Source organism: Lathyrus oleraceus, chromosome 2 (genome assembly GCF_024323335.1).
Source record: "Lathyrus oleraceus cultivar Zhongwan6 chromosome 2, CAAS_Psat_ZW6_1.0, whole genome shotgun sequence".
Taxonomy (NCBI): domain Eukaryota; kingdom Viridiplantae; phylum Streptophyta; class Magnoliopsida; order Fabales; family Fabaceae; genus Lathyrus; species Lathyrus oleraceus.
The window spans coordinates 385,333,836-385,342,927 of NC_066580.1; the positions used below are offsets into that span (position 1 = coordinate 385,333,836).

The following is a 9,092-nucleotide window of genomic DNA, read 5'->3' on the forward strand; positions in this document are numbered from 1 at the left end:
CTCACTCATTTTGAAATTTTTACCACGGACTACGAGGTTTTGATTCCTCATTTTTATGTTGGTACGTAGGCACAAGTCGGAAGGTCTTGTCAAACACAAAATATAATTAATGAATTCTTCTTCTCATCCCCACACTCTATTTATTGAAAACATTTTTATACCAAAACACATACACACATAAAAAGGGCTCCCTAGGAGTACCTAGGACACTTTGGGTGCTAACACCTTCCCTCTGTGTAACCAACCCCCTTACCTGTATTCTCTGGCATTTTATTAGTTTTGATTTGAAAACTTCTTACCTTTCGGTTTTGTTCATACTTTTTTCCTTTTCCTTTGGAAACAATAAAAGCGCGGCGGCGACTCTGGTTTTATTGACGTTAAGTTTATCCATAGCTTAATGGTCATGAATTTACCGCTACAGCAGGAACTTGTCAAAGTCGGAGACCCACGTGACAAGGTTCTTACCAAGGCACTGGGACTGATATGGTAAGGGAAACTGAAGCATGTCAAAGCATTGGGTCTCACATGACATGGAGCTTACCAAGGAACTAGGACTGACATGGTAAGGCAGAGGGAATAACCATAAATGTGTCAATACTTAAATAAATTATTTCATATGGTGTCCAAACCAAGAAGATCTTAAGAGAGGAGCCACAAAGGCTAGGGGGCAAACTCGACTGTGAACCAACTAGAATTGCACTAAAGTCAAGGAATAGAGGCAAATACTATGAGAAACTGGGTCATTCTTCCCGTACTCATAGATATTATAGACAAGTGTAAGGAGAATCCCCTCTCATCATTCTCTATTGCTTAAGGCCCATGGCATGCAATCCTAGTCAATGGCTAACAAGTTGTTGGATCAGGGTCCCAAAGATGCTTGTGAGGATGAGTCAAATGAAGGACTGCTGATGAAAGTTGTAGTCCATTAAGGCTCATAAACTTGTTGAGGGGTTGATGCTCCAAAGTGATAGAGGCAAGTCCTATCAAGTGACCAAGGGACTTAGGGTCACTTGACAAAGACAAAGAGGATTATAAAAGATGAAAGGATTTAGTAGACCAAATGTGAATTTAATCAACCCAAACCAGGGTAACTGGATTGATGAACAAACAAGGATGCACGAACATACAGAGTTAACACAGGTTCTCATTGTCAGGTAGCCTAAGAGAAATTCATGTGGGTGTAAAATATAATGTCATATGTCTCATTGTTAGGTAGCCTTAGAAAAAGCCATGTGTGTGTATGAGTGTGCTAATACTAAGAAGATGAATGCAAGAGGAAATAGTCATAAATCAGATGAAACTGGAGGTGGCGAAAAACAAGAAAGGGGGGTTTGAACTGTTTTCACAATAACTAAAAACTTTTGCAACACCAGACACACGAAAGTAAATGCTAACACAAGAAGTTTATCCTGGTTCGCTTGAAAAACAAAGTTACTTCAGCCCACCCGGCCAAGGTGATTTCGCCTTTAATAAGGAATTAATCCAATGATCTCAATAAATTACAAAAACATCTAAGAGTTCAACAATCTCTTAGCCCTCTCAATTCTACAGAATTCGACAAGTCACTTGAGGAAAATCAACAACTTTAAAGAAATACAAGTCTTTGCTTTAGTGCTTCTAGGTAAGCAGTATAAACACAACTAAGGAAACAAATCAATGATCACACTATGAGTAACAACTCTTGTGTGATTACTGAATTTTACAATGAAGAGTATTCAGTATGTAGATCGAAGTGGATTGTAAAATTCTTTTTGTATTGTTTCTTTGTAATTAGCATGATGATTATGAGGCCTTTCTATAGTGCTTTGAGATGATACCGTTGGAGGGAAATAAATGGAGATTTCTTGTCCATTATGAGACTTGATGACATTAACTTTCTTGTCCTTTCCATAAAGTCTTGGAGCATAATCCATAATTTCCTTATAGATATTTGTACCATACTTAGAATACTTCTTAATTAAGTTTCTGATTTTGATGAGTCAGATAAGTGTGAATCAGATGATTTGTTGAGCGTGAATCAAAGTGAGCAGAGTCAGAGTCTTTGGGTAGAAGCTTGTAGTCTTCAAATATTCTCTCATCTGGTCTTCAGATGGTTGCTTGTTGAATATACTTTAGATAGATGTTTGTTGAATAGACTTGAGATATATGACTTCAGGTAGAGTATCTTCTGATGTTGTCTTGCAGAGTCATCAGATGTAGAGTCTTCAGACATCAGATATAAACTTCAATGTCTGATTTTGTATTTGATTCCTCAGAAGTGTTTTTGTTCAGAGTCAAATATGATTTCTTCATTTTTGGATCAACTTTTCTGGACTTCGTTAGATGCCAGATATTATTTTCCTCAGATTCATTTTTCCTTAGAAACCTCCACACTTAGAGAAAATTATTAGGGTACCTAATTGTTTCATTCTTTGTTATCATCAAAACTTAGAGATATATTGCAGAACCAAAATCTTGTTCTAACAATCTCCCCCTTTGTGATGATGACAAAAACTTATACTTTTGATGAAACAATGGTACTTTACAAGGATATAAATTTAAATGAATTAGAGTCAGACAGAGTGCGACTCCCCCTGAGATTAGCAGTCTCCCCCTAAGTTTGATACTTAGAAATTTTTTAGAGTTATTTGTATTAGAAAAAGGATTTATAGGGTAGAAAGTTTCTTACCGTAGCTTCTTAGGTTGCTTGACTTCTTTCTTAGATACTGATTCAGTTTTTCTTGTTCAGATGTATCCTATAAAACACTTAGATTGCGCAATTGATTTTTAATATTAGAATGTAAGTAGTGCATTCTAAGAGTTAGATATATTATTTCATCAGAAAGACTATTATTTATTTCTCCCCTTTTGGTCAGACTCAAAAAGTTAACAAAAAAGCAAAAGTAAATCACAAAAGGCAAAAAAAACTTCATTGATAAGTCAGAGAGATACACAATAGAGAAGCATAGAAGAAGGAGGCATCAATAGAAGGAGATACACAATAGAGTAAGAATAGGATTCCCAGTCAAAAAGATTCTAATGGTGTTAACATCAACAAAATTGTCAATGTTAGAGACCAAAGCTAAACCATAGATGAGAAATACAAAGATAGCTTCAAAATCATCCATACTACCGGCTTAAGCAAAGACGATAGATTTTCCTATGAGGAACTTAGAATTCAACCCAAGAATACCTCCTTTCTTCACCAAATGAGCATCAATCTCAGATTTCTTCAAATGAAGAGCTTCAGCTATGATATGAGATCTAGGAATCTCCTCCAATCCACTAAAGGGTACCTTGTCGGATATGGGTATTCGCAAGAGATTGGCATACTCCTCTAACATAGGCACAAGTTGGTTATCAGGAAAAGTGAAGCACCGTAAAGAGGATCATAGAACTGAACCAAAACACTTCGAAGTCCTTCAACCACATCAGCAGATAACACAGACAAAAGCTTCCCATGACGTTGCTTGAAATCCAAGGGATTTAGTACAAAGGGAAATGATCCTTCCTGGTTGCTTTATTTAACTTTCTGTAGTCTATGCACATCCGCCATCCTCCTTCCATCCGTTTTGCTACATGTTCGCCTTTATCATTTTGCACAACTGTCATGCCTCCCTTTTTAGATACTACATGCACAGGGCTCACCCACTTACTATCCGAGATCTGATAGATTATACCTGCCTCAAGTAACTTAAGAACTTATTTTTTAACAACATCACTCATTATAGGTTTTATTCTTCTTTGATGTTCTCTAGAGGGCTTTGAATCTACTTCGAGCGAAATCCGATGCATGCATATGGATGGGCTTATACCTTTCAGGTCAGAGATATTATATCCTAAGGCTGAGGGATACCTTCGTAAAACATCTAAGAGTTGGTATGTTTCCTCTTGACTCAAGGTAGCACTGACTATAACTGGACGGTTCATCTCTTCGTCGAGGAACTCATGTCTCAGGTTCTTAGGGAGTTCCTTAAGTTCTAAGGTTGGCTTCTTAGGGAATGGCATAAGATCTGGGGTAAGGGATAAACATTCATAAAGGTTATCATCGATGTAGGGTTTCCTAAAGTCATCATCTTCCAGTATGAGAGTTGATGGCAACTTAATCGTTTTTATGATTTCTTCTTGTTCTAATTCCCTAATGAACTCATCAATGATATCTATGGCATAACATGCATCTCCCATCACAGGTGCCATAAGATATTTTGAAAGTATAAATTCTATTTTCTCGTCACCTACCTCAAAAGTCAACTTTCCTCTCTTGACATCTATTATGGCTCCTGCAGTTGATAAGAACGGTCTACCTAGAAGGATTGGTATATCATTGTCCTCTTTAATGTCCATGACAATAAAATCAGTAGGGATAAATAACTGACCTATCCTAACAGGGACATCTTCTAATATGCCTATCGGATACTTAACAGATCTATCGGCTAACTGAAGTGACATCTTAATAGGCTGTAATTCTCCTAAGTTTAACCTCTCACAAACTGCTAAAGGCATTAAGCTCACACTAGCTCCTAAGTCTAGAAAAGCTTTTTCGATGACATGACTCCCCAAAAGACAAGGAATGGAGAAATTTACAGGATCTTTATCTTTTTTGGCTAACTTATTCTTGGAAATAGAATTGCACTCCAAGGGCTTCGGATCGTCGAGTCTACGTTTGTTAATAAGGATGTCTTTGAGAAACTTTGCATAAGAAGGTATTTGGGTGATGGCTTCTGTGAAAGGGATTTCTACGTGAAGTTTTTCTATAACCTTAATAAATTTCTGATACTGGTTATTGATCTGGGTTTGTTTGAGTCTTTGCGGATATGGTATTGGTGGTTTATATGGTGGGGGTGGTACATAAGTTTTATCTTTAGGTTCTTCTCCTTTTTCTTGACCTTCCTGTTTTTCGGATTCCTCTGGTTCCTTTACTTTGTCTGTGGCTTCGGTATATTCCTTAGAAGTTTTGGGTTCACTCAATCTTGGGTTTGGTGGCTCATCATAAACGTTCCCACTTCGTAGGGTAATGGCATTAGCTTGTCCTCTCGGATTCTGTTGAGGTTGTCCAGGGAACTGTCCTCCAGGTGTAGTCTGGGGGCTTGGTTTAAGGCTACCTGAGAGATCTGGGTTTCAAGCATCTTAGTATGAGTAACTATTTGGTCAACCTTGGTTCCTAACTGGGTAATCAGTTCGTTAACGTGAATGTTCTGGTTCATGAACTCTTTGTTTTGTTGGGTTTGAGCAGTGATAAAATTTTCCATAATTTTCTCAAGGCTCGGCTTTGGTGGTACAGGTTGCATAGGTTGATTTGGTCTTGGGGCTTGGTAACCTGGTTGGCTCGGAGGTGCAGTATTTTGAATAGGGTTATTGTTCTTATAGGAGAAGTTCGGGTGATTCCTCCATCCAGGGTTGTAGGTGTTTGAATATGGGTTCCCTTGGGCAGAGTTCACTTGCTCATAGTTGGTTTCTTTTAATAGACTGCATTCAGCAGATTGGTGTCCTTTGGTTCCACATATCTCACAATCCGACGAAACTACAACTGCAGTATTCAGGTTTATGCACATATGCTCCACCTTGAGGGCTAATGCGTCCATTTTAGCTTGCATCATATCTATAGAGCTTAACTCATGTACTCCTCCTTGAGCTTCCTTCTTCTCAACTGTCGCTCGTTCTACTCCCCATGATTGATGGTTTTGAGCCATATCTTCGATGAGGGCACTAGCTTCAGGATAAGGTTTATTCATCAATGCACTGCCTGCGGCAGCGTCGATGGTCATCTTAGTGTTATAGTGAAGTCCATTGTAGAAGGTCTGAATGATTAACCAATTTTCTAAATCATGATGTGGGCATGCTCTTAACAGCTCTTTATACCTCTCCCAAGCTTCGAACAACGATTCTCCTTGGTTCTGGGTAAATCTGGTTATGTGGTTTCGAAGAACGGCGGTCTTACTAGGGGGAAAGTATCTAGCAAGGAATACTTTTCTAAGGTTATCCCAAGTTGTTATGGAATTGGGTGGAAGGGAATCTCACCAAGATAGGGCTTTATTTCTGAGGGAGAAAGGGAATAATTTTAAACAGATTGCCTCAAGAGAAGCTCCATTGGTTTTAAAAGTGTTTGCTAATTGGAGAAAGATTTTTAAATGTTGGTTTGGGTTCATAGTAGCGAGACCTGCGAATTGTCTCTGTTGCACTAGTTGCAACAGGGAGGGTTTAAGTTCGAAATTATTCGCTGGGATGGTTGGGTTTACTATACTAGAACTACGTTCTTCGTTGGATGGTTGGGAGAAATCCTTAAGAGGTCTATGATTTTGATCTTCGGCCATAGCTCTCCTAATTCTATGGAAAAATAAACGTGCGCGGGTGTAACTTTCAGGTTCTGCCAGAGGATATACTAAGCTCCCGGTGCTGGGCAGGTAACAACCTAAGTCTAAATGATATAACAACAGGGTACGAAATTTGAAGAAATTGGTCCCCGGCAACGGCGCCAAAAACTTGATATGTGCTTTTCGCAAGTATATGAACGCGTCAGAGTAATATAAAAGATTATCGAATCCACAGAGACCAAGTGTCAATCTATCGTTATCTATTGTTACGGTGTTTATCTAAGGTAATCGAAATAGGGGTTTTTAGAGTGCACAATGAAAAATAAAGTATTAAAACAAATTCAATTAATAAAGACAGGTACGAATGTAATTCACATAATCAATTAATAATCCAAGTACTTGCTAATAGAATTACTTATGGGAAGTGTTTCCTACTTTGAAAAGAACCAATTTAACGGGAACTATCGCTTTCGCGTATTCAGAACCGAGTTGTACTCCCTAATCAAACCCTCTTATTGTCACTTATAAAAAGGCGCGCATTGCGTTAGAGTAGTAAACCTATTTTTAAGAAATATAGTATCTTGACTAAGTTGAAAAGTATTTTGACCTGGATTTCTTAACCAAAAGAGGTTCTCACGAACCAGACTCTAAACTTATAAACGCGTCCGAAAATAGTTTTAAAATCACTTTTCTTTTTAAGTTAAAAACTCCTAATGAACTAAACAAAGCGCTTTCGTTGTATTTGAAATAGTTAAAAACAACTAAGTTTAAAAAGGCGTTGGACGGCTTTCGATCTTACCCAACGGAAGTTAAGTGCGGGAAAACTTAAGTTGAAAGACAAAACAGCCCTTCAGTGTTTCTACGAACAATTGTACGGATTATCGGTTCAATTACGATCCTTACATTCTAACCTTTATAGGTTTAGCTAGACATGGTAAAGTAAAGGTGCATTTTAATTTAAATAAAAGTAGTGCGAGTGCGAGAAATAAACGAAAGTAGTGCGAGTGCGAGAAATAAATGAAAGTAGTGCGAGTGCGAGAAATAAATGAAAGTAGTGCGAGTGCGAGAAATAAATGAAAGTAGCGCGAGTGCGAGAAATAAATGAAAGTAGTGCGAGTGCGAGAAATAAATGAAAGTAGTGCGAGTGCGGGAAATAAATAAAAGTAGTGTGAGTGCGAGAAATAAATAAAAGTAGTGCGAGTGCGGGAAATAAATAAGGTAAAGACAGTGCGGGAAAGTAAAGTAGACAAAGGTAAAGCAATAAAAACCTTCTCCAATCGGAGGGTTGAATAAAGTGCGAAACGGAAATGAAAATGGCAGCAGGATTAACTTCCTTCGAAAGTGCTCCAAACTCGATTACACAGTTGTGGCAACACTCCGATGTGAAGTGATTACCATTTTTACAATACTGAATATCTGCCTAATTGTAACTAAGTTTGTTCTAAGTTTGGATGATGAAACAAATGAAATCGAGTCTCTATTTATATGGAAGGAAAATAATGGAAATGACAAGGATGCCCTTCAGTTTTAATTTGGGAGGGAAACTTCTTTCTTCTTGTGGCGCCCGCCACAACACCATGGCGCCCACCATAAGGGTAAATTGTGGCGCCCAAGTGGAGATAGTGGGAGATGTGTTAGTTGAGGGGAAGTAGAACTATGACACGTCATGGCTGGACCCATGGCGCCAGCCACAGAGGGATTAGACTGAAAACCTGAAAACAAAGAAAAACATAGTAATAACATAACAAAATAACAATAAAACAACTAAAATGCATGCGAAATCGGAGTCGAAAATACGGTGAATTTCAGTGTCATCAAATTCTCCCACACTTAAACCCTTGCTTGTCCTCAAGCAAAACACTTAAAAGCTCAAAGAAGAAAAACCGGTGTCAACGAGTGGTTCGGGCTAGAAAGGCTTCTAAGTTCAAGTCGGGATGCAGTGATAGGTACTAACTGAGTGAACTAAGGGTATCGCGATGACACTTATCCGCAGACACAGACATAAACTCCATTCCTATATTAACCAACCCATATTATCCCACAATACCTAGGCATACCTCTTCATCTCATTTTGGGTCCTTTTCATTCAGGCGCAGTCACATTAAGCCTGTTATCCGTACATGCTTCATAGCAGAGTGACCGGTTAGTGATTTAATCCTAAACATGGGGTTTCTGGCACATAAATCTATGTAAACCCTTTTATTTGACCCAAATGCAGTTGTGGGGGATCGGATAGTTATCCGTCCTACCAAGTTCAGCGCCAGGTACCTCTGAACCAACTAATAGTGGGTGAGTTTTTCTTTTTCTTTTTCTTTTGTAGCAAATTTTTTCAACTTTTTGGTTTAAATGACTTTGTGAGGTTCACCTATACCGGAGTTGCCTTTTCTTTTCTTTTATTTATTTCACTGGATCATTCACTTATGTTCATCGATCCCCTACGTAGAGGATGCGTAGGTCGGAGCTGACTGCTAGAATAAACTACGGAGGACTATACTGAAATAGTGATTAAGGCCATGGTATATGGGGTTTCGGGAGTGATTCCTATATTCATGAAGTCTATGGTGCTAAAACAATACTGATGTTTCAAAAAGTTCTCCCAAGTCACCACATCCTAACTCAAACCTGTCTTAAAGCCCAAAAACTTTCAGAATAACACCATTTTCTTTTGCAAAAAATTTTGGTAGGGCTAAAGGAATGGGGAGATTAGAATGTACTAAAGATACAATATACTGGTGACTCGTCAGACACATGCATTTTCTAAAACATTTTAACTAAAAGCAAAATAAAACAAAGTAAATAACT

The 9,092-nt window shown here is 38.2% G+C and overlaps 1 non-coding gene across 1 annotated transcript; it reads left to right on the forward strand.

Annotated features, from left to right (window-relative positions):
- The first annotated feature begins 5,799 nt into the window (after positions 1 to 5,799).
- On the forward strand, positions 5,800 to 5,906 carry LOC127124493 (small nucleolar RNA R71). The gene has a single exon (XR_007803978.1). It is a non-coding gene; the product is annotated as a small nucleolar RNA R71 (small nucleolar RNA).
- Positions 5,907 to 9,092: the final 3,186 nt, after the last annotated feature.